Source organism: Lathyrus oleraceus, chromosome 6 (assembly GCF_024323335.1).
Source record: "Lathyrus oleraceus cultivar Zhongwan6 chromosome 6, CAAS_Psat_ZW6_1.0, whole genome shotgun sequence".
NCBI lineage: Eukaryota > Viridiplantae > Streptophyta > Magnoliopsida > Fabales > Fabaceae > Lathyrus > Lathyrus oleraceus.
In genome coordinates, this window is record NC_066584.1 from 190,474,567 (window position 1) to 190,499,234 (window position 24,668).

Here is a 24,668-nt window from a genome sequence, read left to right on the forward strand (position 1 = left end):
TCCTCGCATGCCGGTTTGAATACAAACAGCTTTGAAATAGGTAGTTTTATAAGCACTTCTCGAAAGATACATGCGGATTTGTTTCTGGATTATCAAAGATGCGGCCTCCCTTCTCATGCATTCATACCGACGTCTTGCAAGTTGTCCTATGTTAAGTTCATAGGATACGTAAAACTAAATGACTTAGAAAATGGATAACAAGATTATTCATACATAGTATCAAAAAGGATTCAAATAATTGATACCTTTAATAGCCCTTTGTAGTTCTATGGTAGAAAATCGCAATAACTTGTACTGTTTCTCACAAATATATGTGCGAGCTTTTTTCTGAATAACGATTGCGGATCTTCCTAGGACCTCGACACGACATGCATCTAGTTCTGCCATTTGACCTGCTCTCAGGAAAACTTTTGTCTTTCCTATCTGCAAAGAAACCCAAACAGCATTTTATTCCAATCCATATTATCATACATAGCGTGTTCGAAATTTTTTAGCATCATCATCTATGATTCAATGTAACCTGCGAGCAAATAAAAATGCTATAACTGAGATTAAGATAAGAACTACTACCTGATAATCTTTAAGGTTTGCTTTATCTAGAAGTCTCTTGCAAGCCGTCATCTCATCAGGACTGCAGATATATATTTATTATTAGTTATTTCAGATATAGTTGTGTTATTTGAACATCTAAAACTGGAAAAATTTCGTGACAACAATCTAGGTGGTTAATTATGTTCAGTACAATCACATTCATCTGTATGATCAGAAAAAGAAAACACGGAAAAAAGGAGAAGTAAATACCATGATTTTAGAACCTTAGGTTCCATTATACTAAACCGCTGAACAAATTCATCAAAGTTCTTTCGAGTTGGATATCCAGCGCAACTTATCCTAATTGCCTCCATTACACCCTGTAAAAGGCATCCACAGAGTTTGAAGTAACTTGAAACAAAAATATTCATGTCATAATAAAGAACAAGGCTAATATGGGGGTTGAACTCACCCCACATCGAAGCTGCTGTAACACATCGTTGTTCTCAAATATCCCCGACTTAAGAAGATTATTTGGCTTTACACAACGAATGTAGTGTGGCTCAGTCGCACTCAATGTTTCAAGCAAAGATTGCAGTTGTTGCTTCATTCCATAAGCAATAAGAATAACAATGATCAATAGTTATATACAAAAGACTTATAATTTTCAAGCATATGCATGTTTAAAGAAAACCGACCTTAAACTGAGTGGCTATAGAAGAAAACTTTGTTGTTTTAGTACTTTCCTCGTGTAAAGGTGGGAAAAGTCCTGAAACAAAGGAGCACTTGGAAGCACAGAGCAGCGCAGCGTGTTCCGGAACAACGTAGTCTTTGTTTTTATCAAGGAAAAGATCAGTTTGATACGTGACCTGAAATCAAAGTTCGACATATATACTAAGCTTTTAACTTTTTATTTCATGGTTGATATAACTGCGTAGACCAAAATGTATTTTACTCACATCACCAGCATAGTGATTGATGGTGAAGTCAGTTCGTGACAACTTCGGTTTGCTGAATCACTTATTGTCCTTAAGTGTTTGATATAGCTTTTCAGCAAATGTTTCGTGCGTTGATCTTAGAAACATACTACAAAGAATAAGCAGGACAATATATAAAAGAATGACTATAAAACATAGTTATTGCTCAAAGTATATATATTTGCATGCGCTAACGCCACTTTACATTATGTAAAATGACATAAACAAACCATTAACTATAATACAAATATTTGAACTATTGTCATTTAATACATACCAGGCCTCGTCCAGAAGAGCAATAACGCCGCCAGGTTTCTGAAGTTATAAACAAGAATGAGATGACAAACTGATAGAACTTTTCTAAAATGACAAAAATGCAAGGGTGAGTTGCACCTTCTCAATAAGATCGAGAACATCTTGATTATCAACGAACTCTATATAACTCCAATCAATTTCTTCCTTTGTATATTCCTCTTGCTCCATTTTGAAGACATGCTGCATAATGAAATAATGAAGTGTTATTTTAGTCTATAGAAATTGTTTACCAGGAGATAGTAGAAAAATCAAACCTGGTTGAAATGCTGCTGTAACTTCTCATTTGTCAAATTGATACAAAATTGCTCGAAGCTGAACAGGGCCGATGTAAAGTTAGTTACTGTTAGAACAATAACTGTGGTTCAAAAGTAAATAGATACGAAAAATGTAAATAGAGAATATATATGTAGAATTGTATAATGGTCTAATTGAAAATTCATCATATAGTTTTTACAAAAGATAAATATTGACTAGAAAATATATATGTAGAATTGTATAATGGTCTAACTGAAAGCTAACAGAAGAATAGTCGACTCTAATTTACTCTATCAAATAACATCCATACCTAAACTTCTTAAGTTACTAGCTACGCTATGTATGCTAGAATAAATACACTCATAAGCTGCATAGTGTACCTTTGATTGGTAGAAGGTGTTTTAGATATTGCTGCCTCCTTTTTCTACATCGAGAAACAAATGGAACAGTTGGTGAAATTTAACCCATCATGCCTAGTCTCCATTGCTAGCATTGCAACACAATAATTATTGTTGAGAATACTCAATAAATGTATGAACCAAGAAAAATGAAATAAAAAATGAACAATAGCGAACGTCAGAAGAGAAACCAAGTAATATGAAGATTAGAAAAATACTTATGGTGTCAAAATCGAACAGCTAACAATGAATTAATAGAAGGAGGAAACGTCGTAGATCTAACAGAGGTGGAAGGAGAACGCCTTAGAAGTAGCGAAAATCGTAGCAGTGAGAACCCTAACGTGAAAAAGAACGAAAATAACAGAGAGTGAAATAACAAAACGCGCAGTATGTTATAATTTTAATGTTTACTAAAGGGGACCTTAGAGGGCGCTTGTGGAAAAAAAGCGCCCTCTAAAGGGGGCCTAAGAGGGCGCTTATGAAAGCGCTCTCTAAGGTTTTCCAAAAGCGCTTTATAAACTGGAAATGCACATGGACTTATAGAGCGCTTTTTTAAAAGCGCCCTCTAAGGGTAACCTTAGAGGGCGCTTTCTAAAAAGCGCCCTGTATTGTTGTCCCTCTATCTCCTCCTTATTTTTTTGCTTCACCTTAGAGGGCGCTTTATTACAAAAGCGCCCTCTAAAGTGCGCTGTCTATTCTAGTTGTTTGCTCCTTATTTTTTCGCTTCACTTTAGAATGCGCTTTTGTAATAAAGCGCCCTCTAAGGTGTGCTGTCTATTCCAGTTTTTGGCGTAGTGACTTGACTTAAAATTTTCAGAAAGCCAAAAAGAATTAACCCATTCAAACCATTTTTAGGCCTTTGTACCTTTCAAACTTAAATTTTTGTTAAAAAAGCAATACATCCAATTTGAAATTTATACCACGAACTACGAGGTTTTGATCCCTCATTTTTATGTTGGTACGTAGTTACAAGTCCGAAGGCCTTGTCAAACAAAAAATATAATTAATGAATTATTTTCTCATCCCCCCATTCTATTTGCTTACAAACATCATTTGTACAAAAATACATATGCACACAAAAAAGGGCTCCCTGGGAGTACCTAGGACACTTTGGGTGCTAACACCTTCCCTCTGTGTAACCAACCCCCTTACCTGTAATCTCTGGAATTTTATTAGTTTTGATTTGAAAACTTCTTACTTTTGGGTTTTGTTCGTGCTTTTCCCTTTTCCCTTGGAAACAATAAAAGCACGGTGGCGACTCTTGTTATTTGATGTCTAGCTTATCCATAGCTTGATGATCATGAATTTACCACTACAGAAATTAAGTGGCGACTCTGCTGGGGAGTAGTCTCCAGTGGGTTTAGCCTACTTTTTTGTGTGATTATAATTGTATATTTGATGTATGTATATTTGTTTGTGTGAGATAATCTGCTTGTTGTGCTTGGTGATCTCTGAGTGGTGAGATAAGTTCTAACCCGAACTTGAGTGCAATTAAGATAGGAGGATGGTATAGTCATGTTCGAATTGTGTAGAGTAGTCCTTAACAAGTTGGCTTGAGACCCATCTGCTCAGTGGAGACCCTTTTGGATTTGGAAATGTCACACAAGTATTTATGGTTAGGCATTACTATCTCTGATTTGGGGTCCGAGAAGCTAAGGACTATAGAACATTTACCCCCTCTTGGCCTATTTAGGACGTAGTGCGGAGACTGTTCAAGTGTAGACTTGATAACAGTTGTTCTGCGATACTACACTCAAACGAGTTTCTCTTGAGAATATTATGGGTTAATGAGTCAGTCATCCTAACATGTAATACCCAATAGATGGAATTAAGACTTTGGGAACTTTTTAGAACATGATCTACAGGTTTTTATCCTGAGTTCACTCTTGGGATGGTTCTTACCCAGACTCTATGCTCGTGACTTACAATAAACCATTGATTCTTGGTTGATCCAATCAAGTCTTGTCAATATCAATGGAACTTGGGTGTCTATAAGGTGTAAACCATAATCCACCAAAATGGATGATTGATCTTGACAATGACTTGATTCATCCCTTGACCTTTGTTTGTTTGCCTTGTGTGTGATCCCTTATTTGTGATTGTTGCATTCATGCATTCATGCGCATCATAACATCCATCACACGGAAATTTCAAGGAACTGAGGTGTTATTTGCAAATATTTTCAGACCATGGATTGTGGACGAAGGAACACTAAGAAGTACAGTTTCAGATGTCCGGACTTGAAAGAGTTAAGGAAGCTAGCGTCTTTTATATTAGATCCATTGGACTTCAAAAAACGCCATGGGAAGATTTTGTATGTGTTATTTGCTGATGTAGTTGAAGGACTCTTGAGTGTTTTGGTTCAGTTTTATGACCCTCTCTACCGTTGCTTCACTTTTCTCGATTATTAGCTCATGCCTACGTTAGAGGAGTATGCCCATCTCTTGGGAATACCTATTTCTAGCAAAGTGCCATTTAGTGGATTGGAAGAGATTCCCAGATCTCATCTTATTGCTGAAGCTCTTCACTTGAAGAAGTCTGAGATTGAGGCTCATTGGGTGAAGAAAGGAGGATTGTTTGGGTTGCCACCTGATATCCTCATCAAGGAAGCTACTGCCTTTGCTCAAGCCGGTAGTGTGGACACTTTTGAAGCTATCTTTGTGTTTCTCATTTATGGATTAGATTTGTTCCCTAACGTCGACGGTTTTATTGATGTTAATGCCATTAGAATTTTCTTGATTGGGAATCTTATGCCTACTTTGTTGGGTGATATGTACTTCTCTTTGCATCTAAGGAATTCTAAGGGTGGTGGAACTATTGTCTGTTGCATTCCTCTTCTGTACAAGTGGTTTATTTCGCACTTGCCTCAGACACCTGCTCTTATGGAGAACAAATAATGTCTACGGTGGTCTCAGAGACTTATGTCTCTCACTAATGATGATATAGTTTGGTATATCCTTCTTTGAGTAGTTTGGACATTATTGATAGTTGTGGTGAATTCTCTAATGTACCTCTCATTAGTACACAAGGAGGAATTAACTACAATCCTGCTTTGGCTCATCGTCAACTTGGGTTCCCTTTGAGAGATAAACCTAATAACATGTTGCTAGAAGGTCTTTTCTATCAAGAGGGTAAAGATCCCCAACATTTGAAGTAGAAGATTGTGCATGCTTGGCATAATGTACATAGGAAAGGAAGATCTGAGCTTGGTTTGTGCAAATGTGTAGCTTTGGAAGCTTACACTCTTTGGCTGAAGAAGATAGCTTTGAAATTGAAGATGCCTTATCATTGTGAAAGACATATATCTATGGTTAGGGTTGAGCCATTAACTCTTCCCAACCAAGATGTAGAGGATTTGGAAGATGCACTCGCCAAGATGAAGCGAGAGAAGGATATGTAGGAAGAGCGTTTCCATGCCTTGAACAAAAAGCATGAAGAGTTGCAGCTTGAGTCTAAGGGCAAAGATGCACTTATTGAGATACTTGAAGACCGAGTGACGAAGAGACAGAGAGAGGCAGAGGTTTCATCTTCTAGCATGCCTCAGCCTTCCGTTGCTTGGAAGAAGATTATTGACCAGCTTGTAATCGAGAAGACTCAGATGAAGGCTTCTTTTGAGTCAGAGATCCGACACATTCGAACGAAGTACGCGCCTACAACTAGATCTTCTGACATTGTTGTTAGGGATCCTTAGGATGACTATCATCCTTTTCTCTTGTATTTTGTATTTCGGTTTCTGAAATTATACTCAGTGTAATCCTTCCAATTATATAAATAAAAGAGACTTTTATGGTCATATCAAATTGTTGCAATTATTGTTAAAAAATATATATATTTACAAATAAAATGGTAAGTTACTTGAAAATAAAAACAATCAAGCATTGCATTTCATGCATAATTTGCATAGATAGGTTTCTTTTTCGCCAGATGTCTCATTGGTGTTTCTTCTGTGCTTCAGCCAAACTAACTCATCGGTACAATACTCGCGTCAATCACTCCATAATTATGGAACATATTGAGCAAGAGAATATTGATTTGAAAGAGGAAATCGCCGCCTGACTGCCATGGTGGAGTCAGTTCTAGCTACACATAGCCAGTCTTCTCCAACGTCTGCAACTCCTCCTCCTCAGAGGACTGTTATTTCAGAGGTGGCTACCTCTACTATTCCCACAACTGCCCCTCATTTCGCGCCTTCCACACCTGTAGGATTCTCGTGGGGAATGCCTCCGAACTTTGTGCCTGAGGGATTTGCACCCACATTTGCTTCTATGCCGACATTTATCCCGGTCATGTCTGTGCCACCGCCTGTCGTGCACACCTTGACTCAAGTGGAAGATACCATTTATCATTCCGAGCCGTCTGGGGCCCCGGATGTATATGAGAAAATGGACGAAATGAAAGATCAATTTCTTGAGCTGCGTAAGGAGTTGAAAACTTTGAGCGGTAAGGATCTATTTGGGAAGAGTGCTGCTGAATTGTGTCTAGTGCCGAATATGAAGATTTCGGTGAAATTCAAAGTGCCTGACTTTGAAAAATACAAAGGGAACACATGTCCGCTCAGTCATTTGGTGATGTATGCCCGTAAAATGTCTACCCAAACACACAATGATCAGCTGTTGATCCACTACTTTCAAGATAGTCTGACCGGCGCTGCGCTAAGATGGTATATAGGGTTGGATAGTGCGAGCATCCTCACTTTCAACGATTTGGGTGAAGGTTTAGTAAAGCAGTACAAGTACAACGTTGATATGGATCCCGACCGAGATCAGTTGAGATCACTGTCTCAGAAGGACAAGGAAACGTTTAAGGAGTATGCGCAAAGGTGGAGAGAACTCGCTGCTCATACCAACCCTCCTTTAGAGGAAAAGGAGATGACTAAGATTTTTATGAAAACCCTTATCTCATTTTATTATGAGAAGATGATCGCCAGTGCCCCTAGTGATTTTACTGAAATGGTAAATATGGGGATGAGGCTAGAAGAAGGTGTTAGAGAAGGACGGTTGTCTAAGGAGGAAGTATCGTCCAGCAAGAGATATGGCAGCAGTTTTGGTAAGAAGAAGGATAATGAAACCAATGCAATTTCCAGTAGGAGGCAGAGAAGGCTTCGGACCAGAAGAAGTCAACCATCCCATCAACATCATCATTAGGTATCATCAATAATTCCTGTATTTTCAGCAAATCAGTCAACACCAGTTCAACAACAACAACGTCAACAACAACAACCACAACAACGAACAAACACCTACAACAACAACAATACCAACAATCATCAACAACATAATTTTGAGAGGAAGAAGGTCTCTTTCAACCCGATTCCGATGACCTATGCAGAGCTTTACCCATCGTTGGTTCTCAAGAACCTACTCCAGCCAATAAATCCTCCGCAAATACCTGAACCACTTCAATGGTGGTACAAACCAGACCTCCGCTATACTTTTCATCAAGGAGAACCCGGACATGACATTGAGAAATGTTATCCACTTAAATATGAAGTCCAAAAGCTAGTGAAAAGTGGAATAGTGTCCTTTGAGGACCGTGCACCCACTGTGAAAGCTAACCCACTACCAGCCCATGGAAATTCATCCGTCAACATGGTAGACGGCTGCCCTGGGGAGTTCAAGGTGTTCGACGTACGTTTCATTCAAAGGTCCTTGGTGATGATGCATAAGGACAATTTCTTGGTGAGCGATTGTGAGCATGACCGTGATGGTTGTGCTATCTGCAGTGTTAATTCAAGAGGTTGTGATATCGTGAAAAGAGACATCCAACGGTTGATGGATGAGGGTATGATTCAGATTGTTCAATCCCGACATATAGATAACGATGTCAATGTGATTGTTATCCTGTTCAAGAATCCCGAGAGAGTAGTAATTCAGTATGATAGTAGCAACAATAATAGTATCAGCCAAAGATCGGTATCGTCGTTGGTTATACGATTGGCGGGTCCAGTCCCGTACGCATCCGATAAGGTTGTTCCTTATCAGAATAATGCAACTATGGTGACGGATAGTCAAGAGGTTCCATTACCTATGACCGATTCTGTCATGAGCATTGTTGATGTTACCAAGGTGACCCGCAGTGGTCGAGTGTTTGGGCCGGTGTTCCCAAAAGATGTGGAAGATTCAACAGTTGGTAAGAAGGTAGAAGTGCCCACAGTAGATCCGATTAGTAATTCAAAGCGTCAGTCTGGTGAATCCAGCAATTTGAATACTAACGATGATGATAGAGTGCTTAGCCTGATAAAGAAAAGTGAGTTCAATATGGTGGAGCAGTTTCTCCAAACCCCCTCAAAGATTTCAGTATTGTCTCTGTTAATGAATTCTGAAGCGCACAGAGAAGCACTACAAAGAGTTCTAGAGCAAGCGTTTGTGGAACATGATGTTACGGTGGATCAGTTTGATCATATTGTAGCTAACATCACTTCCTGCAACAATCTCAGTTTCTATGATGAAGAACTCCCTGAGGAGGGCAGGAATCATAACTTGGCTTTGCATATCTCCATGAATTACAAAGATGACGCTTTATCCAATGTACTTATTGACACCGGATCTTCGTTTAATGTGTTGCCAAAGTCAACATTATCAAAGTTGTCATATCAAGGAGCACCTATGAGATATAGTGGTGTAATCGTCAAAGCTTTCGACGGTTCGCGCAAGATAGTGATAGGTGAAGTGGACCTTCCGGTGAAGATAGGTCCAAGTACTTTTCAAATTACTTTTTAAGTAATGGATATCCACCCGGCCTACAGATGTCTGTTGGGAAGGTCATGTATCCACGAGGCAGGAGTTGTTACCTCCTCGTTGCATCAGAAGCTCAAATTTGTGAAGAATGGAAAGCTTGTCATTGTTGGTAGGGAGAAGGCACTATTAGTTATCCACTTGTCATATTTCTCTTATGTTAAAGTTGAGGATGAGATTATGTTTTACACTTCATTTTTCCTAGAAGCATGGGATTATGTTTTACACTTCATTAGCATCATATTAGGTCATACTCATTGCATATTGCATTAGTGACATGGAGATCAGGTTTTGATCTATCACTACTTAACAAAGGGAGCCCACACAAAGCAAGATTGAGAATTAGACTTCATTTTCTAAGTATACAAGTCTCAAGGGTCTCAGGGGGGGGGGGGTCCAAGTATCTTATTATGGTCCTTAGTTCATCAGTGAAGGATTCAAAGCTATCAGAGTGTTCATCTGGATTTAATCAGAAATTAGGGTTTCATGGCTACCTGCAACAGGAAATATTTGGTTAGAAGTAGAGGAGCTCATCCATGTCATCATTATAGAGGCATCTTGGCCTAGGAAGATTCACAATTATCTCAGAAAGATCCATTGGCAATCAGTGTAATCAGTTCTTGATCATTTTGCCCTAAAACTAGGGTGTGGTATAAAATCAGTTTATTTCTGATTCTTCGGGTGAAACTCTTTTCCATGGCCCTCCATATGTTCACAAGGGTCTACATACAAAAAATCAGCTCTTTATTTGAGCTAGAAGTGCTTCAGTTGATCAATGGAATCGGGAATCAGACAGTTTGGGAAAAGTCAACTGTGGGGCCAGAAAAGTCAACTCCTGACATTTTGAGAGTGGAATCTAAAAATCCATGCCTAGGGGATCCTACATGTGAAATTTGATCAAGGTTGGATCATGGATTCATCATTTAATCAGGAATTGGAAAAGTTACTTAATTTGGAAATGGTTGACTTTCCATTTAGGGCAAGTTTTCATGATCGTTGCACTCACTTTAAGCCCATTTTATATCAAGATAAAAACTCCATTTGAAAATTTCTCCAACAGGAAAGTTGTTCCTCTTGTTCCAGGCTTTCTAGAAATATAAAGTTTGCTCCATTTGGATTAGAATTGAGAAAGTTATGCTTAGTCAAAGTGAGACATTTTTTAGGACACTTAGAAAAATTTCTAAGTCCAAAATCTTCAAAATTTGTCAAGACATCTTGGGCAGTTTTCTTGCACTTCAAGGCATTATTTGAAAATACTTTCTTCACAACGATTGTACCTTACCGTGTCCTCTTTCACATACTTTTGGAATCATATCATTTGGATCCATGGTTTGAGAGATACATTCACTTAAAGTGGGCACCATGACTTGATTTTCTAGGCAGATTTTGGGCCTAGCTGGCCCAATCAAATTTTCTAAGCATGCTGCACAGACCAGTCACGTTTTTTACCTCTTTTGGCATTGCATTGGACATCCATTTACTTATGTTTGGCCCAAAATAACAATATTTTACACATCACTTCACACTTTTATTCTCATGGATAAATCACTTATTAAAAAGCCCATGAGAACACCTAATCCACCCTATTTAAGAAGCTGAAACCCTAACCCTAAAGGAGCATTGAAATTTCGTGGCAAGGAGGCAAAGCTTCATCACATATCAGATTCCATTCCACTTCTATTTTCCATTAGGTAATCATCTCTTTCATGGCCATGTTTTGATATATCTACGCTTGCTTACCATGTTCATCACCATTAATCCTTCCATTTTCATATTTCTTTTTCTTATTTAAAATATTTTTTTCGTCCATAAAATTACCCAAAAATATTTTTCACTTTTCTTAACATTTTATTTAATTTTATATAATTTTTATTTTCATATTTTTTTAATATTAATATTTTATTTTAATTATTTATTCTAAATGGTCCATTTTAACACACTTTTTTTTATTGATTTTATTTTTATGACATAAAATTATTGTTACCATTTGATTTTTGGGATGAAGGTTGACCACTGTCTCATGGTCAACCTGACCTTTTATTGGAATTTTATTTCACATTTTCATTTTATTTTGGATTTATTTTTGACCTAGTTTGGTTGGTTGACTTTTAATTTGACTTTTATTTTTTTTAATTAATTCACGTGCCAATTTTCATTAGTTTTAAAATCTTTTTGGGGGATGATGATGTCCTGACCCCACCTTATGTAGTTTAATTTTTCATAATTTGCTTGATTAGTTTACTATTTATTATTGATTTATTTCTAACCTAGTCTTATTAATTGTCTTTTAGTTTGACCTATGTTTTATTTTAATTAATTCACGTGCCAATTTTCATTATTTTTAAAAACTTTTTGGGGGATGATGATGTCCTGACCCCACCTTATTTAGTTTAATTTTTAATATTTTTCTTGATTAATTTGCTATTTATTTGTTATTTTTTAATTTGACTTGAATTTTCAGTTGACTTCTTTATGATCGATGTTTGACTTAGGGATTGCTTATGGAAATTAAAGAGATCTTTTGATCCTCCCTCGTTCATCTCATATGCCATGTATTAGAGGCCTTTCATCTTGATTTTATTTGGTCCTTACCTCATTTCCTGATTTAATTATTCAGTGGATCCTTTGTGTGCATATTTTCATCTGTTTGATTCATCTGATATTTGTTACACTTGTTTCTTTCATCCATGCTTAATATTGCTTGATTGTTTAACATGTTCATACTTCCCATACATTGTTTGATGCTCCATTATATCATTCTTTGATTCTTTGATTTGATTATATATTTGTTTACTTATCTTATCTGATTATTAACTGTTGCCTACTTGTATGATGTATGAGGCATGTATTCTTATTGTTTGGTTTCCATGAACCATCCCCATTCATAACAAATGTACCCCTCTCCCATGAAGTGTATAATATTTATTCTTTCATCTTTATTCATCTGTTAATACAAGAATTAAAATGAACATCCGATAATCATTTCAAAATAAGATCAAAAGCTCGATCCAACGTCGAGTAATCATTTTCAAAACTTAACAGAACCAGCACGCATTCATCCATCCTCTTGTAAGTCGATTGCCTCAGGCATCGCCATCTACCTATAAGTCGATTGCCTCCGGCATCGCCACCTACCCTTATCCGTAACTCCTCTCCGCGCTCCATCCGTCGACTCTTGTCCGTTTAGGTAGCACCCATTAGGTAGAACCCTTTGTATGATTACATAGGTAGAATTCCCTTATTCTTTGCATGCTAACATTAGGTAGAGGTTTCCCTTTGTAAATCCTAACACATAGGTCCATATTGCATGACAACTCTAGAGCAGAGCTTCCCCACTTTTAGACCTTTCGTGCGTCTCCGATCTTGTGGCATGTCAGTCCGTTCTATTGCAAAGAGGTAACTGCCTAAGACTCGATTCAGCGAGCTGTGACACCTACTGCTAGGACGTTGGACAAACTGCCCACCCTCCTTTGACACAACTGGTGTCCTCTTTTGTAAGTCCATGTTCAGATGGCAATCCTTAACCCCTAGTTAGCTGAACTACGTTTTGCTCTGATTCTCATTCCAGATGAGATACGTAGGCATAAGACGCGACGTCTTACCGAGCACACTTCTCTTTAACCCATAGGTAGCCGAGCTACGAAGACTCTGATTCTCATACTCAGATGAGATACGTAGGCAGTGGATGCAACATCCTTGCGAGTCATTTTCTTTTAACCTTCCTTTTAGTAAATAGTACTTTAGATATACCTACACCCTTTAGACTAGAACAACACTTATGAAAAGAGCTCCCTAGGAGTACCTAGGATGTTTTGGGTGCTTAAAACCTTCCCGTTGCATAACCAACCCCCTTACCTAGATATCTGACATTTTTACTAGTTTTTGATTCGATAAAACTTTTAGGTTTTTGTTCGCTTTCTAACCATTCCTTTGGATAAATAGAAGTGCGGTGGCGACTCGAATTGTATGGTTTACCTTAGATTTAGTCAATATCTCTAATGGTAACGAATACTCCGCTACAGCAAGGAAGATTGTCGAAGAAGGAATTGTTGATCAGTGGGGGCGAGTGGTAGAGGTCGCTGATAATAAGAATAGAACCGGTTTTGGTTTCCAACGAGGGTTGTCAGCTGCTAGATCAGAGGATATGCAACTTAGCTTCCGTAGCGGAGGGTTCATTCATGGCAATGAACAACACTTAGCTGCTGTGCTAGAGGACGATGAAAAGGAAGACTGCACCAATTTTGTGACGCATGGAAAGGCTTACAACAATTGGATTGCTGTTGATTTTCCTGTTATTATGCATCATCTAAGTAATTACTTTTATTTGTTTTTGAAAATACTTCTCCTATGCCTAAGGGAGAAGTGAACATTCTATTCATCCACATCTATGATGTTTTGTTTTTACTTTTTTCTTTATTCTGAAAATGGTAATCACAAAAAACATAAATAAATGATATAAGTTGTCCATCTGCATAATATTTGGTCACAAATTCACCTCTCTAAAATCAAAATATCAAATCATTATGCAGGTTGGTTTTTAACCCCATTGAATACAATGATCCTTCTCCTTCTCCAAATTTTAAATTCCATGTGTTTGAGGCCGAGGAGGAAAGTGATGAAGAAGTAAGTGATGAATTATCTCGTCTTCTTGAGCATGAAAGAAAAGCCATTCAGCCATTCAAAAAGCAGATTAAGCTAGTCAACTTAGGTTCCGAAGATGATGTGAAGGAAGTCAAAATTGGGTCTCGACTGTGCCCAGACATTAAAAAGGGGTTGATTGATCTTCTTCGAGAGTATTCAGATGTGTTTGCTTGGTCCTATCAAGAGATGCCTGGTTTGGATTCTGAGATAGTGGAGCATAAATTGTCGTTGAAGCCAGAATGCCTGCCAGTCAAGCAGAAGTTGAGAAGAACACATCATGATATGGCAATGAATATCAAAGAAGAAGTTCAAAAGCAGATTGACGACGGTTTCCTTGTGACCGTTGAGTATCCGTAATGGGTGGCCAATATTGTGCCTGTACTAAAGAAAGATGGAAAAGTCCGCATGTGTGTTGATTATAGAGATTTGAATAAAGCAGTCCGAAAGATGATTTCCCTCTACCACACATTGATATGTTGGTAGACAATACTGCTAAATTCAACGTCTTCGATTATGGATGGATTTTCCAGATATAATCAAATCAAGATGGCACTCGAAGATATGGAGAAGACCATATTCATTACACCCTAGGGATCATTCTGTTATAGACCGATGCCTTTCGGTTTGAAGAATGTTGGTGCAACTTACCAAAGAGCAATGACTACTCTTTTTCATGATATGATGCATAAAGAGATTGAGGTCTATGTTGATGATATGATTGTTAAATCCACTAATGAAGAGGAACATGTTAATCATTTGTTGAAGCTATTCCAGCATTTGAGGAAGTATAAACTCCACTTGAATCCTAATAAGTGTACTTTTGGTGTTCGTTCTGGTAAGTTGTTGGGCTTTATTGTCAGCGAGAAGGGTGTCGAAGTTGATCCCGCCAAGGTCAAAGCAATACAAGAGATGTCTGCGCCAAAAACTGAGAAGCAAGACATAGGTTTTCTCGGCCGCTTGAATTATATCTCAAGATTCATTTCACACATGACCTCCACATGTGCACCTATATTCAAGCTTCTTCAGAAAGATCAGTCTTGTGATTGGACCGAAGATTGCCAGAAAGATTTTGACAATATCAAGGAATATCTGCTTGAACCTCCGATTCTGTCTCCACCTATTGAAGGAAGACCATTAATCATGTATTTGACTGTGTTTGAAGATAGTATGGGTTGTGTTCTTCGTCAGCAAGATGAGACTGGAAAAAAAGAATTTGCAATTTACTATCTCAGTAAGAAGTTCAACGATTGTAAGACTCGGTATTTTATGCTAGAGAAAACTTGTTGCACATTGGCTTGGGCTGCTAAGCGTCTGCGTTAGTATATGTTGAATCATACCACTTGGTTGATATCCAAAATGGATCCAATCAAGTATATATTTGAGAAGTTTTCTTTAACTGGGAGGATTTCCCGTTGGCGGATGTTATTATCAGAGTATGATGTCGAATACCGATCTCAGAAAGCTATCAAAGGTAGTGTCTTGGCTGACCATTTGGCTCACCAACCAATTGAAGATTACCAGTCAATGCAATATGATTTTCCTGATGAAGAGATTTTGTACTTAAAAATGAAAGATTGTGATGAACCATTACTTGAAGAGGGCCAGAACCTGGTTCCTGTTGGGGCATGGTATTTGATGGAGCTGTTAATTAGTATTGTAATGGCATTGGGGTAGTAATTATTACTCTTCGAGGCACGCATTTTTCGTTTACAGCTAGATTGACTTTCAAATGTACAAACAATGTGACAGAATATGAAACTTGCATTATGGGGCTTGAAGAGGCCATTGATATCAGAATCAAACATTTAGATGTCTTTGGAGATTCAACTTTGGTTGTGAATCAGATCAAAGGTGAATGGGAGACGAATCAACCCGGTTTGATACCATATAGAGATTACGCGAGGAGGATTTGAACTTTCTTTACAAAGGTTGGGTTTCATCATATCCCTCGAGATAAAAACCGGATGGCAGATGCTCTTGCAACGTTGGCGTCAATGATTGTAGTGAAGTATTGGAACTAGGTTCCCAATTTGACTATGATGCGTCTTGATAGGCCAACTCATATGTTTGTTGTTGAAGAGGTCAAAGACGAGAACCCGTGGTATTATGACATCAAGTGTTTCCTCCAAAGTCAAATTTACCCCTCTGAGGCATCTTTGAATGATAAGAAGACTTTGAGAAGATTAGTCAATAATTTCTACCTTAATGGTGATGTGTTGTAGAAGAGAAACTTCGATATGGTTCTGCTCAGATGCGTGGATAGACACAAAGCAGTTTTATTGATGACTGAAGTCCATAAAGGTTCCTTTGGTACTCATTCCAATGGGCCTGCAATGGCGAAGAAAATGTTGCGAGCAAGTTACTATTGGCTGACAATGGAATCTGACTGTTGCAAGTTTATGAAGAAATGCCACAAGTGTCAAATATATGCAGATAAGATTCATGTTCCTCTGACACTGTTGAACGTCATTTCCTCCCCATGGCTCTTCTCCATGTGGGGAATTGATATGATTTGCATGATTGAGTCCAAAGCTTCAAACGGACATCGTTTCATTTTGGTGTCAATTGATTACTTCACAAAATGGGTTAAAGCGCATCGTATGTGAATGTAACCAAGCAAGTTGTTGTTAGGTTTATCAAGAATCAGATTATATGTCGTTATGGTGTGCCAAGCAAGATCATTACTGATAATGGATCAAACTTGAATAATAACATGGTGGAAGCTCTTTGTAAAGACTTCAAGATTGTGCATCATAATTCTTCTCCCTACAGACCCAAGATGAATGGGGTTGTTGAAGCTGCAAACAAGAACATCAAGAATATTATTCAGAAGATGGTGTGACGTATAAGGATTGGCATGAGATTCTCCCATTTGCTTTGCACGGGTATCGTACATCCATATGCACTTCAATAGGGGTAACCCCTTTCTCACTTGTATATGGCATGGAAGTAGTGCTCCCCGTAGAGGTGGAGATCCCTTCATTGCGTGTGCTCATGGAAGCCAAGTTGATTGAGGCTAAGTGGTGTCAAACCAGATTTGATCAGTTGATTTTGATAGAAGAGAAGAGGTTAACTTCCATGTGTCATGGTCAGTTATATCAGCAGAGAATGGAGAAAGCTTTTGATAAGAAGGTTATACCTCGTGTGTTTAGAGAAGGTGACCTTGTGCTCAAGAAGATCCTATATTTTAAGCAAGATTCTAGGGGCAAATGGACTCCTAATCATGAAGGCTCATATGTTGTTAAGAGGGCCTTCTCGGGTGGTGCTTTGATTCTTACAAATATGGATGGTGAAGAGTTCACTCGTCCTGTGAACACAGATGCAGTCAAGAAATACTTCGCCTAAAAAGAAAAGAACAACTCGCTAAGTTGAAAACCCGAAAGGGCGGCTAAGGCAAAAATGAGCGTCTCGGTGGATTGAAAACCTGAAAGGGCGATCCAGGCAAAAGTTAGAGACATAAAACAAAAGAGAATTATCCCCATAAATTGAGTACCCCATCTTGGGTCATTTTATGCAAAATTAGGGATTACGACAAGTAACTGCATCCTGCTAATCTTTATATTTGAAAAAAATTGTTGAGAACAACGGTCGACGGTGATCCATCATCCCTAGTAGCGGCCAAAAGCACAGTGGGCATCAAGAGTTGGTGGAAGGATTATTGGTCATTTGTATTTAATGTAACCCTTTTCCATGTAAATTATCATTTTCAACCTTGTAAAGATCTATGGAGTCTTGTCATTTACAGACTACCATTCTATTAAATAAAGTTGAACGTTTATCCAATTGTTTCTACTCTTATTTATTTCAGCCAAATAGTTTTAAATTTTATTATGATCATTTTTTAAAATTAAAGTTTTAATCAAAACATATTTTCTTAAACATATAAAAGCATGAATTTTAAGCAATTGATCTCATTTAAAAGGAATATCAACAGTGGTTCGAAAGCAGTAAGCCCTAAGTGTGGAGCAGTATTGGTTCTTCCTAAGCAGTAGGCGCAATTTCTCTTTCATCCCCAACAACATTGTTCAGCACTCGGTGTTTGCTGATTTCTCCAGACGATTGATTGTTCGTTATTCTCCTAGTAAAGTAGTCATCCGAGTTGGTTGATTAATCCCCTACGGAATATTTGTTCCCCAGCTGAGTGGGAACAGTTCGTTACGGAAATTTGCGTAATTTTGACAGAACTTTAGACTTGCTCCCAATCAGAGTTTCCTCCTGGTTTCTGAGCAGCTATTTGTGTTTATCCTCTGCAATGTTGTCCCCCATTTGATATGGTGTTGACCTAAAATTCCCCACAGACTCGATAACGGTTTTCCTCAGCAGATCGCCTCTTTCCCCGACTAGGTTTGACCCGTTGGGATGTTGATCTCTCTTTTCTCCAGCAGTTGTTTCCCTCTTTTATGGATTGATCGAGAATTGTATTGATGATTCAAATCTGCGACACCCTTGTATCCTTTGCGATCGTTTTGTCAGTATAATCATCATATATACATATACATATACATATACATATACATTCATATAATTTCATGATTTCATCATAGCACTTGTTGACTCATTCTTGCGATTCTTATTCTCTGTTATGGTGGTACTTTACCCCCATACGGGTTTGGTGAGTTTGTCCTCTTTTCAAATATAGACTGTCAACCCCTTAAGCAGAAAGACTTTAACCTTTCTCCTTTCCCCACTCAGTTATTTCCTCGTGGATGATTATTATTTAATTTCCTCCCCAATTGATTATCTGGATGGAACCATACCCCTTGAGTTGTATCCTCATTGGATGGAGTCTTGATTGACCGTTTCTTTCTATATCTTACCTAGACAGATGTTTTGGGTCCTCTAAGAGTTTATTATCCAGTAACTGGTAATATTCTTCTTAGTTTGTAGTTTGTTACTTCTTGCCCAATACCCGACAAAAGTTCCCCTGTTTTCTCCCCAGTGGAGTCCCCAACGGATTCATTTTATGTTTCCCCAGGAATTATATCCTTGATATGTTCATCCTAACTGATGACGAATATTTTCTTCCCCTGTTTGAGTTTATACTTGATATGTTCATCCTAACCGATGATGGATAGTCTCATCTGTGGTGTTCTACCCATTAAAAGGTAGTTGTAATCCCTATTTCGTTCCCCAGGAAGTTAATCCTTGATATGTTCATCTTAACCGATGACGGGTTTCCTTCTCTTTGCGGTCTTCTGCCCAGTGACCGGTACTTATAAATCCTGCTTTTCTTTCCCCTTGAAGAGTTTATCCTTGATATGTTCATCCTAACCGATGAAGGATTTTCTATTTGATGGTATTCTATCCAGTAACTGATAGATGTAATTACTATTTCTCTCCTCCCAGAGTCTATCCTTGATATGTTCATCCTAACCGGTGACGGATATTCTCTTTGATGGTATTCTATCCAGCATTTGTAGATGTAATTCCTACTTTTTGTTCAGTTGGTTTATCCTTGATATGTTCATCCTAACCGATGACGGATATCCTTCTTGACATCCCCAGACAAGTTTATCCTTGATATGTTCACTTTAACCGATGATGGATATTCTCATCTTTGATCTTCTACCTAGTAACTAGTAGTTGTAAATCCTATTTCTGCAAATTTCCCTAGCAAGGCTAATATTACCCAGTAACCGGTAATGAATACTCCCTCCTGGCGGTTCCCAGCGAGTCACCCTTGATATGTTCATCTTAACCGATGACGGGTGTCCTCTCTGTCAGATCTTTATTATCTCCATACCTAGTAACTGATAGTGGATAATAAATTTTTGCTCCTCCTGTGTTGAAGTCTATTTCTTCCCCATTTGAGTTGAGTGTGCATTTCCTTAGTGAAATTGATGTTCCTGCATGATTCAAGTACTTCAGTTTTATCCTGATCTACTCGTTTCCCCTGCAGATGTTTTTTTTTCCCGGCTGAGTCTTTCCATTTTATGGAATTCCTCTAGTCACCCAGCAGTTTTAAGTCATAGCCTGGCCTATGCATAACTCTTTTTTTATTCCCCTCAGAGTCTTTGTCTCCCTAGTGAGCTTTCCTTACAGAATGCATTGTGCTCCTGCGGACTTTCGGTCGCTCTGATTTCTTTTCCTTTGTGGCAACATTTTCCCACAGAGAATTTGCTTTTACATTCATATCGTATGCATCATGAGGTCTCTTAGGGACCAAAATTTGTTTCTATATGTTATTATTTAATCCCATTCTACTGAGTCGATATAAAGATTTTAACCTTCACCTCCTCAGTTATAATGTTCTTAAATATGGGCAGCTGTAAGACCCCAATTTCGACCCTAAGATCCCTCATGCAATCTCATAATATGCATTAGCATTGGGATCACACATTGGCTTTCTCCTTACCCCTTTTTCATTGGGTTTGTTTGGGGATAGATCACCAAGAACCATGTGATTGTATCATACTTGTATATTGTCATTTCACTAACCAAAATACCAAAAATATGTCTTTGTATTTGCCTAACTCTTTTGTAGGTAGGGCATGATCACAATTGATATATCAAGTTCATATTTAAGGTTTAAGACCCTCATAGCTAAGAGCACAACCAAGGAATGATCCACAATGTCTCTAAGCATCATATATGAGTCCCAATGATCTTTGCATGTTATTTTGATCAAGATTACTTCAAGATTTTGGAGTTGGTTTGCCTTGGAAACCCTAGTTTGTCTGCGTATCTTGCGTAACTTCTTCAACAAGCTTCCTCATCAATTGATCAAATTTCTCAAGGGGAACTTAAAAATTAATCATATTATGCATATGTGATCTATCATAAGCCTAAAAAGTAAATAGAATTGCAAGTTATCAAGTTGGTTGATGGTGGTTGGCCAGATGAATTCATTTGATCAAAACTGGGTCTCCCTAGACCCTATCTCCTACAATTTTCACCATATTGTAACACCTCAAAATTTGCCCTCCTCTCTTGGGACTAGCTTTGCATTTTTGCATTTCATTCTTAGGTCATTAGGCATTGCATATTTGCACATCATATGGCTACATTGAGCAAGCCATTCTCCAAAATCTTGGTCAGAAGATAAAGAGGTTAAGATGTAAGCTAAGGTTTCATGGACTGATCATTAATCATCTGAGGATGTGTGATTCAAATTAGGGTTTCATGGTTCTTCAAAGAGGTTGATCTTCATCTGGGTTGAAATGATACATCATCATCATCATGGTTTTGTCATCATCCCAGAGATCCAAGAGCTTGATCAGATACCTTGGGATTAGGGTTTTGACCACTGGTCAACCCTAATCAGTTGAATCAGTTGCATTGGGCCAATCAGGGCTTAGCAAGAAGATGAGGATTTCAATGGGTATGGGGATCATCAGGTGATTATCTTGAGCTTATGGAAGCTAGGGTTTCATCATTGGGCCATTTCATCAGGAGTTTGAAGCTCAGCTTGATCAGTGCATAGCCAAAAATGGAAAGTTTTTCTCCTCAAAATTACAGGTCCAAAAATGCTTCAAATGAAATTTTGTCCAACATGAAAGTTGTAGATCTTGCTCTCACCTTTCCAAAAAGTCCAAGAACATGAATTTCTCATGTGTGGTTGGCAAGTTATGATCAAATCATTTTCCAAAAATGTTGAAATTCAAGGTGCTATAACTTTTGAATGGAATGGCCAAATTGGGTGATCTTTCTTTGAGCAAACCACATTTTACATGTACTTTCATGATGCATCATCACATTTCATTGAAAATCATCATAGCAAAAAGTCATTTTTCAAGTGATTCATTTTGAAAATTGGTGGGAAAAAAGGTCAATTTGAAAAATACATGTGATTTCCATACAAAACCAATTCCAACACATTCCAAACATCCAATGTGACTTGTTTGAACTGGTTTGGTACTGTTACATTGACTGATAATGAAAAGGATATTTTGGCCATTACACATAAATTGCATTTGTGCTAATTCACTCCAATTTTGCTAATTGTGATTAACTCTTGGATTAGGAGTTGGTATAAAATGATAATCATAACAGAAAAGCATAATCACATTTCACAATTTCAGATCTAACAAACTTTTCATCTCAATTCTCTCAATTTTCTCCAAAGCTTTTCACACTTTTTTATCATTTTTCATTGCAAATTCATCAATCTTCTTGCTGTTTCTTGCTTGATCCTTATTCTGCAGGACTTATAGGAGAACTGTTTGCAACAAGATCAAGACCAAGCTTGCAGAATCGTGACTGTTCTCACCTTGCTCATCCATGGCAGCTTGAGAGATCTTCCTCATTGTGCACAATTGAGCTGCAAGACCTCCTTCAATCAACTTCCCCAGCATCAAGCATCATCTGTTTTGGCTTTTTGGACCTTGAAGCTCGCGATTTCAACAGCTGCCATCACCACAAGGTTAGAACTCGATCTCAATGATTCTCAAAATCATGATGTGTCTTTGATAGTTCATTCATTGCTGAGCATACTGCAACTTGTGAAATTGATTTCCATTGAGAATTGCTCTAGTTATCGTGATTTGAACATTTGGATATGAAACTTAATTCGATCGATCCCGTTGATATGATTAGAGTTAGGTCAAATGCTTGTTAGATTCAGGATCCTGGTTGAAAGGCGAATCCAATGATGTATGATTTGTTCGTTTTAGTGAAATATGTTCTTGACAATTTTATGGAAATTTGTTGTTGTTCTTGATGAAGAACACGATCCAGAAGCTGTCTGATCTTCGTTGCCTTGGCTTTGTTTTGAAAATGTGTTTACCGCCACCAGTAACCAATAGCGTAGCGACACTGCATTAATGAAAACGGCTGCGTTTTGGACTTCGTTGCTCATATTACAAAATTGCCACTAAATCATTTAATTTGTATTATTTCATTTTTCTTTTTCCAATTTCATTTCATTTTCATCACATAACTTCAAAAATCCATAAGTTCTTCATTTCTTGTCCAAATTTGGTGAGACTTTTTTCACCATTCTCCTTGTGATGTGTAGTTTTTTATGATGATTTTTAATATTTTTGTGCACGTATGGAAAAATAAATTGCCTAGGGTTTGATTGAATGTGTCCAATTTGTGTATACCATGCCATTTTGCTTGTGAAATCTTGATGCTTCCGTAGAAAGGCTTGAAATTTTTTGTGCATGTTCTAGACTCTTTGCTGGTGATTTTGATATGTGGTTTGCAATTTTTGGATCCCTGGTTGATGAGATATGATTTTTTCATTAGAGGTGTGACAATTTGTGTCACACCATGCTTAGTGCAATTTCATGATTTTATTTGATGTGCTTAGGGACATTGGATTGAGTTGAATTTTTGCATGATTGAACATATGGGTGTTGAGCACACATGTGAATTTTTCTGGATTTATTGATGGCATTTCCTATTTGATTGGAATTTTCTCCCCTGTTTGGTCATTTGTTGATTTTTTGTGACACATGTTTGTATTTGCTTTGTGAAATTCTGGTCATTAATTGGATGGATGTGAAATTTGGTATGAGCATTCTAGACACATTATAGGTCATTTTGGCTTTGATCCCATTCATTTATCATGTTTTGTCACTGTTTTATGATTGATGGAAGTTGATGCTTGTTTTGATGCCTTGTGTTGGCTTGCTTGAACTTGTCTGGACTTTCTGATTTTCATTGACCTACTTCCTCTTGTCCAAATGGCATGAAATTTGATATGATGCTCATTGAATGTGTTCTGTTTAGGCCTGAATTTTTGTGAAATTTATTGAAATGTTTTGATGTTGATTTAATTGAGATCATTCTGTTTGGTCCTTTGAGGTTGCAAATTGCATGTTTTGTGCCTTTTCTTTTATGAAATGATGATAATGAATGATATGAGCATGGGACCAATTGGATTTGTTTCTAAATTGTTTGATTGTGGTTTTGGATAATTTTCACTTGCTGTTTTGGATTTTTCATCTCCTTTTGACCCTAGGCTTGTCCTAGTGGTCTTGTTTCTCATATTTGAGTTTGGCTTTTCAGGTTGAGATGCAAATTCCTTAAGGAGATTGCTTCAAGTTAATTGAGTTTGATTTGGTTAATTGTTGTGAACTAACTTGTTTTATTTTGTAGGATGCTTGGCTCACTTGAGTTGATTGTGCATTGCACATTGCATTGTTTGATTGAACATTGACTGTTGGCTTTTATACTGTCTGTTTTGCTTTTGTGATTGGTATACTGATTGTATTTGATTGATTTCAGGTACATTAGTTGCTAATAGTTCCTTCAGAACTTGCTTGCTGTTGCTTGGTTGTTTAACCAATAGAGGTAGAACACTCTAACTTCATGTAGTCTGGAAGACCTGGCTTGTTATTTAGCCAGGCAACTGTCTGAAGTCCTCCTTAAGAGGCGATGTTTGTGATTGTTTAACTTTGTCCCCAAGCAGGTAAAGACCTCTATGAGGCAATTTGCAGATAGAAGAGATATGCAATCTATCTCCCGCTATTCTGTTGAGTCGTCCCTCTGCTCACACCACTGTGTTGATGCATTGGGACATTAACCCAAGATTAGTTGAGTCAGAGTCGTGAGTGTAGAAGGGTTCCCACTTTCTGAACCCACACTCCTTTGTCTGAAGCTCTCCCTGGCCAAGGATAAGAGCTGTGAAGTCTCATCTTCACTCACCTTTCATCTGCTTCACCCTGACTCTCAATGTCAGGGTTAAGAGCGAACACTACCCTGTACAGCTGGCTTGCTCTTGCAGCCTCACCCTTGTTTGAGCCTCACTTGACTGGATATAGTGTGTGCTAACTGTGAATGATTGTTTTGTTTTGTGTATGCTTGCATGCTTCGCTTTTTCCTGGTTAGGATTAGCTTGCTGTTGTGCAAGTAGATAGAAACCATAACAT

General features: G+C 37.9%; 1 pseudogene; it reads right to left on the reverse strand.

The window, feature by feature from the left end:
- Positions 1 to 219: 219 nt before the first annotated feature.
- The window catches only part of LOC127094704 (myosin-8-like), an 87,837-nt pseudogene continuing 63,388 nt past the window's right edge, over positions 220 to 24,668 (reverse strand).